We start from the raw sequence: 9,995 nt of genomic DNA on the forward strand, positions 1-9,995 counted from the left end.
ATAAGTTACATGTATTTGCCTACACCTAAGTCTGCACCATATGTATGCCTGGTACCTAGGAAGGCCAGAAGATGGAAGGCCTCAGATCCCCTGGAACTGCAGTTATAGACAGTTGGGAGTCAACATCTGGGTACTGGTCTCTTGGAAGAACTATCAATATTCTTAAGCACTGAGCCATCTCTCCAACCTCCTACAATTCACCAGGAAAAGAGAAAGAAAATATGCTTCACTTCATGCTCCATGCTTGTTAGGCAAGCGCCCCAGCCCAGCATTGCATTTTCAAAAGTTCATATGGGACCACTGGGGTCTTTGCCTGGCATAGATGTGGACTGGCTGTTCTCAGGTCCCTTAAACATGATCACACCAACAGTCCTCAGATGTAGAACTAGCTGCTTGCTAATACTAAATCTAACACTAAAAACTAAAGTCTCTTTAGAGTGCTTCCCGCTGTCTCTCTCTGTGCTGAGAATTGAACCCAGAGCCTGTGCATTCAAGGCAAGTGCTCCTACTGCCGAATAATAGTCTCATCTCTAAAAAAGATTTTCTATTCTAATTTTAGTTTAGAAATGAAATGACTTTTGGAAACACTTAAGGAAGGAAGGATTTGTTTTGGCTTACAGTTTGAAGGTACAGTTTCATGTCGGCCTGACACAGGAGCTTGCTTGAGTCTGACAGGTCAAGAAGCAGAGAAAGGGATGCCAGCATCAGTTGACTTTCGTGGTGGAAGAAGGAGAGATGTTCCCTATAGTCTCAGGCATTTGAATGCCTGGCCCCCACTCGGCCGCGCTGTTCAGGAAGGCTGGAGAGGAATGGTCTTGTTGAAGGAAGGTGTCACCGGAGACGGGCTGTGAGAGTTTAAAGACTCAAGCCATTGCCAGATCTGTCTCTCCGTTTTTGTGCTTGGGTCAAGATGTGAGCCTTCGCTCTACCTTCATGGACTCTAACCCTCTGGAATCCTAAGTCCTAATAAACCATTTCTTCTGTAGGTTGCCTTGGTCATGGTGTTATACCGCAGCAATAGACAAGTAATTGATACCTTTTTCTTCTTTTTCTCTTTTTATTCAGCCCATGTGATGGTACTGCCCCACATTCAGGGTAGGTCTTCTTTGCAGCAGTTAGACCTTTCTGGAAACACCTCCAAACACATCCCCAGAAGTGTGTCTCCTGGGTGCTTCAATCCAGCTGTGCTGACAATGAGGACTCATCATCTTAGACACACCACAGAGTTAAATCTAGATCCTGTAGATGAAAGAACTGCTATTTTATCTTTCTCCCTTCCCTAGTACCTGTCCCTGCCCTCCTTTAGATATTTCCCTCTTCCCTCCGCTCAAGCTTCCTGAAAAGTTTAAACCCCTAGTGGTGAGTAACTCCGATGATGTGATAAGACAGATCAGGCTGAATTAGTAAGTCCAGGTTTAATCTGATCAGAGCATTCCTGGGTGGCCCCAGGGGAAGAGGAGAAGCCATGAAGGAAAACCTCACAGGGAAGTCTTGGGCAGGACGTTAAATACCCTCCAGGGGTGGAACAGCGGCATGGTGGGCTTTCTTGGGGCCAGGGTTTGGAGAGGGCAGCTCCAGGGGAGATCCCCAACATCCCAACCTTTGGGAGTATATGTAGATGCCGATTGGGCTCCCACCTAAACAGTTCCCCTTTTATTTCCATTCCATATATGTGTATATGAATATATGTATATATCTATATTTAACATATTAGAAAAAATGAGTGTTTGTCTTCTGAGCCTGGCTTATTTCACTCAACAAGATTGTGCTGGATAGTTTTATATCAACACGACACAAGCTAAAGTCATCTGAAGGGAGGGAACCTCAGATAAGAAAACGTCCCGTAAGATCAGACGGTAGGCAAGCCTGTGAGGCATATTCTCAATTAGTGATTGATGAGGGAGGTCCCAGCCCATTGTGGGTGGTGCCCTCCCTGGGCAGGTGGTTCTGGGTTCTATAAGAAAGCACGCTGAACAAGCCTTGATGAGTAAGAGTCAGTAAGCAGCTCCCCTCCATGGCCTCTGCATCAACTCCTACCTCCAGGTTCCTGCCCTGCTTGAGTTCCTGTCCTGGCTTCCTTTGATGATGAATAGTGCTTCAGAAGTGTAAGCTGAATACACCCTCTCCTCCCAAAGTTGCTTTGGTCATGGTGTTCCATCACAGCAATAGTAACCCTAACTAAGACAGTGGTGATCTCTAGTTACATCCATTTTTTTTCTGCAAATAACCTAATTTCACCCTCTTTTACTGCTAAAGAAAACTCCATTGTGTGTATATACTACGTTTTCTGTATCCATTCATCTATCAATGGGCATATAGGCTAGTCCCATTAGATATGAGAGATTTTTTTTCAATGTTTGTTTTAAAAATCTAGCACACAACAGGAAGGACACTTTAAGGATGTTTTCTGAGGGACCTGTGATGGGTCTGACACTAAGAGTGATTCACAGCTTACTCGAAGCTTCCGATGTTGGTTGTGAGGAGTCTGAAGACTTTCCATGAAAGCAGGAAGGTGACCAGGCACCTGTCCTTCCCGGTCACTCTGCACCTCAAGGCTTTATTGACACCTTCCTGTAAAGCAGAGAGTACCTTATCAGTGGGACTCACAGAAAGGTCAGCAAACCTCAGTTTCCCACCATGTCAACCAACCTTGGTTGTATCGTCTAGAAAGAGGAGACCATGGCTATACTGAACTTCTCATGGTGAGATTCAGCAATCTTTATGTACATGGACATCATACGTGCCAGCAATCATTTTTATTCCATATATATCCACACATCCATCTACATATCTATATGTTAATATGAAAGTCGGTCCAGAAGGGAGATAGAAATGATGGCTTTCAACCTTGGTGGGATGTGAGGTAGGACAGAAATGTTTTTGTACTAACTATTTATTGTAGCCGGTGCCTAGAATAGTCTAGACAAGCACTCCACAGAACTATGTCCCTAGCCTCCTCCTACCAGACCTTTGGCCTCCTGCTCTTACATTGGTGGGGTGGGGTGGAACTGGTCACCAGACTCACAGACATGGCTGCAGAGGGCTGCCCTGCACCGACCCCACCGTCCTGCTGCTTCCGGTCCCAGTGGGTGTGACGGCCAGTGAGCAGGGACACTTTCTGAGGGAATTTGTGTCACACCCGTGTGTTCCGTTTTGACAGTTTCTCCTTCTTTCCTCCTTTTTAAACATTTCTAATGATTTATCTATTCCCTGCATTGGTGAGTTGCCTGTTTGTACATCAGTGTGAGGGTGTCAGATACCCTGGCACTGGAGCTGCGGACAGTTGTGAGCTGACTTACAGGTGCTGGGAATTGAACCCGGGTCCTCTGGAAGAGCAGCCAGTGCTCTTAAGTGCTGAGCCACCTCTCCAGCCCCTTTTTCTTCCTTTCTTTTTTAGATTTATTTCTTTTGTGTATGCGTGTTTTGTCCACATGTACATCTGTGGACTAGGTGTGTGCCTGGTGCCCAGGGAGGGCAGAAGAGGGCGTCAGATCCCCTAGAAATGGAGTTACTGATGGTTGCAAAAAAACCCCCCAAAAATAAAAATGGGTGCCGAGAGCGGAACCCATGTCCTCTTTGCAAGATCAAAAAGTTCTCTTAACTGCTGAGCCATCTTTCCAGCATCCATTTTGTCCATTTCTTGCTTGAGTAGAGGTATGGGTGTCTATACCACAGATGATGCATGGCATCTTTAATCTGTGTGGAATTACACATAGCTGGACATCTGCCTCCGACAATTCCTACATCCCTACTCATGGGGAATGAGCAGCTTTTGCTGTCTCTGACATCAAATTCTATCACACGGAAAATCTCCTGTTACTTCGCATCCTACCCTTTAACACGCCACTCCTCTGACTTACTCAAGTTCATCTCTCACGTGGGAAGATGGGACCATGGCACTTGGGACTCTCTATCTGTAAGTAAGCCTGGAGCTGGAGAGACAGGCGCTCTCTGATCTGTCCCTTCCCTCTGTCAGAAGGTACATTCCCATAGAAAAATAAAAAATGAGGACTCACATCTTGGCAAACCTGAATATATATATATATATATGTTTTCATATATATATGAAAACAAAACAAAACTCTTGAGATTGCAGTTGTCTAGACAATGTGGGACAAAAGTTCACTGTGCCAGTAAGAAAATTCTGACTGGGACAGTGAGTGTCATGTGACTGCCCCACCCTCAGCAGCCTCAGAGGCGACACTGTCTCCTTCCCTCTGTCATTCTTCGGCAACAGCCAGATCTACCACTTTATAAAAATGTAAACGTATTTAGTGTGTGGGGGTGTGTGGGCATGCCACGATGCCCACGTGGAGGCCAGAAGATAGCTTGTAGGAGTCAGTTCTCTCCTCCTCGGAGTAGGTCCCTGGGATGGAACCCGGGTCCTCTTGTGTGACAGTCAGGACATTGACTCACAAAACCATCTCACCGGCCCCAGGTCTACTTCTTCTAGGGCAGCAACAAGAAGAGAAATAACGCTACTGCTGCATTTGTTTTATGCTTGAAAATTGTGCCAACTCGATTATGGAATCACTTGTGAAAAACAGTACAGAAACAGAGGCCCTGTGGCCATCTTGAAGGGAGAGCAACCTGTTTTCCGGCACTTGCCTACTGCTTCGACCTAGATGTTAAGGTGGTGAGTGCTGCCCGCAGTTTGCCTCCACACTGGGAGGAGTGGCCAGTGGGAACACACTTTAAATAACCGGAAGATAGGTGAAGGTGTTGGGTGAGTCAGCCCTGAGCGGGAAGCTTCAGAGCCCAGCTGTTCACCTGCCTGTCAGGCTACACTGTCCTCGTGATGGTGACGGATGTTCCCGTCAGTCTTCGTTTTCTAAGTGACCTTATTGTGGATCACAGAGGGAGGTCTATGCTCTCACGGAGGACTGGATCACAATGACCAAAATGTTTCCTAGCTTCCCCAAAGACCCTTTAAGACCCCGGTGGTGGGGATGGATGTCTGCACCTTTGTTGGTTGTTGGAAGATGCTGCTAGTCCGAGGGCTGTCTCCAGGAGATCAAGGGGCAACAAAAACGAGCAGCAGTGGTCAGGATGGGGTGCGTGGGCGCCCCCAAGGCATTGCTACCTATGTGCTCTCAGAAAGCACCCCTGTTTCTGGGGCTGGTGCTAATTCTGGAGAGTTCTATCCAGAGGCCTCTGCCAGAGCAAATCTGAAGCCACACTGCACATACCCTCTGCTATGTTGGTCTCTGAGATTCTCCGCTTTTACGGATGCAAACCAATCAATCCCCAGCTCTGAGTGGGCCCAGGACACCTCCCGTTTTGTATCAGCTGCCCCTTCTGGTGTTTTCCCCACATTGCAGAGGAGGCAAGCAGAACAGAACGTGCCAAAGTGTTAGAATCTCACCAGGGAGGCCCACCTTCGTGAGCCAGGCCCACGACGGTGAACTCTTTCAAGTGTGGTTCTCAGGCCTGGGTGTGCTGAGACTAACATCTGAACTTCCGTGACCTGTCTCCTAGGCCCAGCAGAATCTGAGGAGCACAGACAGGGTCACTCTGCCCACCTTGAGTAACCTTTGGGACAGAGGCTGAGAGAGTACTGAGCAGGACATGAGTGTGGAAGCCACAATGGAAGCAGGAGAGCAGCGAGAGACAGGAGGCCAAGGGCCAGGAGAGGAAGAAAAAAACACTTCTTGGCTTCTTTGGGACACAGGAAACCCCTGTGGCCTCTTAAACCTGAACTTCCGACTTACAGACCTGTGAAGGAAAAAAGAGAAAGAAAAAAAAAAAACAAAAACAAAACCGTATGCTGCCCTGCATGACAGTTAGTGTCTTACCTAGGAATCCTTGCCTCCTCTACAACAGGGAATTCCTGAGAATGAAGTGTGCCATGTCCAGCTTTTGGGTCACCCTGGAGGGCACAGTTGGCACCGATTGCTGGTCTGGCCACAGAGGATATGGTGGTTTGAATGAAGGTGCCCCCCCCCCAGGCTCATAGATTTGAGTAGTTGGTAGTTGATAGAGCTGTTGGAGAAGGATGGAGGTGGGGGGTGGGGTGGGGTGGGGTGGGGTGGGGTGGGGGTGTCCTTGTTGGAGGAGGTACCTCACTGGAGGCTGACTTTAAAGTTTCAAAAGCCCATGTTATTTCCAGTTATCATCCCCCCCACACACACACACACACACTTGCAGATAAAGGTGTAAGTTCTCAGCTCTTCCTGCCTCCCGGCCTTTGCTCCTCCATTGTGACTCGAACCCTTGAAACTGTAAACTGAAATTAAATGCTTTCTTTTATAAGTTGCCTGGGTTGTGGCATTTTATCACAGCAAGAGAAACCTAAAACAAAGGGCCACTTCAGCTCGACACAGAGGGGGGTCATATGCTAAGCCTGGGACCTTAACCGCCCCTGGGGTCTTAATACAGCAGGAGGTCAAAGGTCATCAGGAGAGGTTGTTTACTCTCCTTCAGGATTTAGTATGATTTCTGTGTTTCCTTTTCTTCCCAAGGCTTTGACAGAGAGGGAGAAAATAACTTTTGAGGGTTGTCCTGAGTCTGCAGGGCGACCGTACAGGGTCGACTGGCATAATCAATGTGGACAGTGTTAGCTCCATCCTCAGTGAGACCAGACATCATGCCTGTGAGTATGACCTTGGGGGTCACAGAAGACAAGGCAGTGCGGCCAGGCCTACGGAATCAGAAAGCAGCTCCTGTTCCACGGAACGACACAGTTCTCACCTCATGAAGCTCACCCTCGGACCCCCATGTGTGGAATAACCAGCTTATTCCAGCAGCCTACGAAAGTTCTGGAAGAAGCATTTCCTTTCCCCGTGCATGGCAGGGCCTACCAGTCCACCACAGAATGAGAAACTGGAACAGCTGATTGCGTCCTCGAGGCCTGCAGATCCAGGCACCAAGAACATTATTTCATAGCACGGCCTCCTAATTGACCCCAGACCTACTTCCTCCTGGAATTTTTCACAAAGCCTTCTAAGGCAAGAGGCAAGAGGAGTCCAGCCCTCCAGAACAGCGCAGCCTCCTCCCCTGCACTGGGGTTTCTGACTGTAAAGTAACAGGAGACACAGCTTCCCTGGAGTGCATCCAAGAGCTGTACTCCCCCTCCCACAGCTCCTGAGTCATAGGGATCCCCGCTCCCCCTCCCCCATAGCCTTTGGTAGGAAAGAATTCCACTGGCAGGGAGGGAGCCATCTCAGAGGCTAGGGTGGTGCCAGACTCAGGGCTGAGCTCCTCCTTCAGTCACCCTTGCTGCCCTGCATGCTGACCGCACACTGGACCACAAAGCATTCCTCTTCCAGGTGGACTGCATGCCTTGGACAGGGACTCCATGGTCTGTCCCGGCTGTGCCCCCCTTGCCCTTCCAAAATGCGTGCAATGCAGGAGCAGAAATGCCAAGCCAACCACCCTGTGGTCTCCACGGTACCCACACAGCCTTTTCCCACAAGCTGTCCCTTGTTTCTTGTCCAGCATGAAGGAGGATTAAAGCGGTTTCTGGTTTCTGCCACTGTGTACTGTGTACTGCTGTAGCGCTGGCTGATAACAATGGTGCGTTCTGTAGCCCCGAGTCCAGGCCAGGACACCGCTTATTGGATGCATTATGATCCAGGACATGCACCACCCTCGTGGGCTAAGCTTTAGAAAAGGTCAATTCCTTTACAGTGTTTTTTACTTCCTCTCAAAATGACCTTAAGTGGTCACTTTGCTCTTTCTGATTCTGAAGTCTGCCTCATTTACATCCGCCCTTTCTTTCCAAATGTCCCAGCAATTATGTCTCCCCCCACCCCACCCCCCACCCCACCCCCATCTCCCTGGGGAAAATCTCGGCTCACAATGTCAGTGCTGCCCACCGCTTTTATCATTTTTTTCTTTCCACTGGAGGGAGGTCTTTTTAAATAGTTCTTTTTTTTTTTTTTGAGAACTCGATACGTGCATGCAACATATTTTGATTATATTCACATCCTGCTGTGCCTCCTAACTCAGCTCAGATCCATCCTCACCCTCGACACTCCTTTTTCTCTTTGTAGTCCACTGAACGTGTGCTGCCCTTGTACTGCTGGGTGTGAGGCCCCTCACTGGGTGTGGTCAGCTTGGTAGGGGACGCACCCCGAAGAAACCCAGCTTCCCCTTCATCAGCAGACTTTAACTGTCTCTGGCTCCCTCCCTAGCTCACTCTAAATGAGCTGGGTTCAGTTTTTGTCCGAATGACCTTCCTATCGGGGAAAGTGGGGTGTTGAAGTTACCCACTATCACTATGTGACGGTCAGTGTGTGCTTTTAGGTGTAGTCGTGGGTTTTGTTTGTTTGTTTGTTTGTTTATGAACTTGGATGCCCTGGTGTTTGGTGCATGGATGTTTAGAATTGCAATAACCTGTTGGTGAATTTTCCCTTTGACGAGCATGTAATGTATTTCTCTATTCTGATTAGTTTTGGCTTGAGGACTATTTTGTCAGGTATTAAAATGGCTGCCCCTGCTAGCTTCTCGAATCCATTTGCTTAGAATAAAGATATTCCATCCTTTTGCCCTAAGGTGGTGTCTGTCCTCGATGTTAATGTGTTTGCTGGATGCAGCAGAAGGATGGATCTGATTTTCTAAACCAATCTGTTAGTCTGTGTCTTTTTCTTGGGGAACTCAGACCATTAGCATTGAAAGCTATCAATGAGCATGTCCACTGACCCCTGGTATTTTGTTGTCGTGGTGTGGGTTTTCTTCCCTCTGTTGACTTACTGGAATTATTTATTCCTTGTTTTCCTGGGTGTGATTCATCTCTTCAGATTGGAGTTTTCCTTCTGTGGAGCTGGATTTATAGATAGATACTGCTTAAATTTGGTTTTATTATGAAATATTTTCCCCTCTCCATCTATTGTGTTGGATAATTTTGCTTTGTGGAGTAACCTGGGCTAGCCTTTGTGGTGTCTTAGAATCTGTAGAACATCCATTCAGGGCCTTCCCACTTTGAGAGTCTCCATTGAAAAGTCGTGTGTTAGTCTGTGGGTCTGCCTTTATAGGACACTTGGTCTTCTTCCCTTCCAGGTTTTACTAATCTTTCTTTGTTCTGCATGTTTACTGTTTTTGAATATTATGTGTCAAGGGGAATTTCTTTTCTGGTCCTGTTTATTTGGCATCCTTTATGCTTCTTGTACTCTGCTAGGCACCTCCTTCTTTAGGTTAGAGACATTTTCTTCTATGATTTTGATGAGAATGTTTTCTGTGCCTTTGACCTGAATTTCTTCTCCTTCCTCTATTCCTAAAATGTGCAGATTTGGTCTTTTCATGGTGTCCCAGATTCCTTGGGTGTTCTGTGCTTGGATTTTTTTTTTTTTTTTTTTTTTTTAGATTTAACATTTTCTTTGATTGCAACATCTGTGAAGGGGCCCCAAAATGGCTTGACCACACAGCAGCCATGACAGGTTTAGGAGCCTAGACACAGTCTCTGTGACAGGCTTACTGACTGGCAGGCAACACCCAGATCCAGGAAAAGCCTTAAGCTGATACCACCCAGGGATCTACCCAGGGGTGAGGAAGTACCTGACCTCCCAAAACATTCCAACCATTAGATAAGGTGGCCAGATGTCCTTGAGTCTAGCACATACTTATTGTTTGTTTTACAGATACCCCTAGACAATTGTCAGCCAATCAGGGTTCTGGACCCTGGAAATCCCCTCACCCCAACCTCTGCTATGATAAAAACTCTGCCCCGCCTGAGCTCAGGGCTCTCTGCTCTGTCAGACAGACAGAGGGACCAAGCTCTGGAGCTTGAAGTAAAGGCTCTTTGCTTTTACATGCGGGACCCAGTCTCTGTGGTGGTCTTTTGGGGGTCCCTGCGATCTGGGCATAACAATATCCATTTCTTCTACCTTGCTTTCAATGCCTGAGGGTCTCTCTTCCATATATTGTATGCTGCTGGTGAAGCTTACCATTGGGGTTTTTATTTGATTTCCTAAATTATTCACTTCCAGTTTCATCTCAGTTTAGGTTTCCATTAGTGATCTATTTGTACTTTCATGTCTTGAACTGTTTTTACTATT

General features: G+C 47.4%; 1 long non-coding RNA gene across 1 annotated transcript; it reads right to left on the bottom strand.

The window, feature by feature from the left end:
* Nucleotides 1–588: 588 nt before the first annotated feature.
* LOC121824100 (uncharacterized) lies at nt 589–5,983 on the bottom strand. Its single transcript, XR_006065891.2, has 3 exons — nt 5,796–5,983; nt 2,456–2,571; nt 589–1,239 (listed from the first exon to the last, which is right to left on the bottom strand). It is a non-coding gene; the product is annotated as an uncharacterized LOC121824100 (long non-coding RNA).
* Between the last annotated feature and the right edge of the window lie 4,012 nt (nt 5,984–9,995).

This window comes from Peromyscus maniculatus, chromosome 19 (genome assembly GCF_049852395.1).
Source record: "Peromyscus maniculatus bairdii isolate BWxNUB_F1_BW_parent chromosome 19, HU_Pman_BW_mat_3.1, whole genome shotgun sequence".
NCBI classification, from domain to species: Eukaryota; Metazoa; Chordata; class Mammalia; order Rodentia; family Cricetidae; genus Peromyscus; species Peromyscus maniculatus.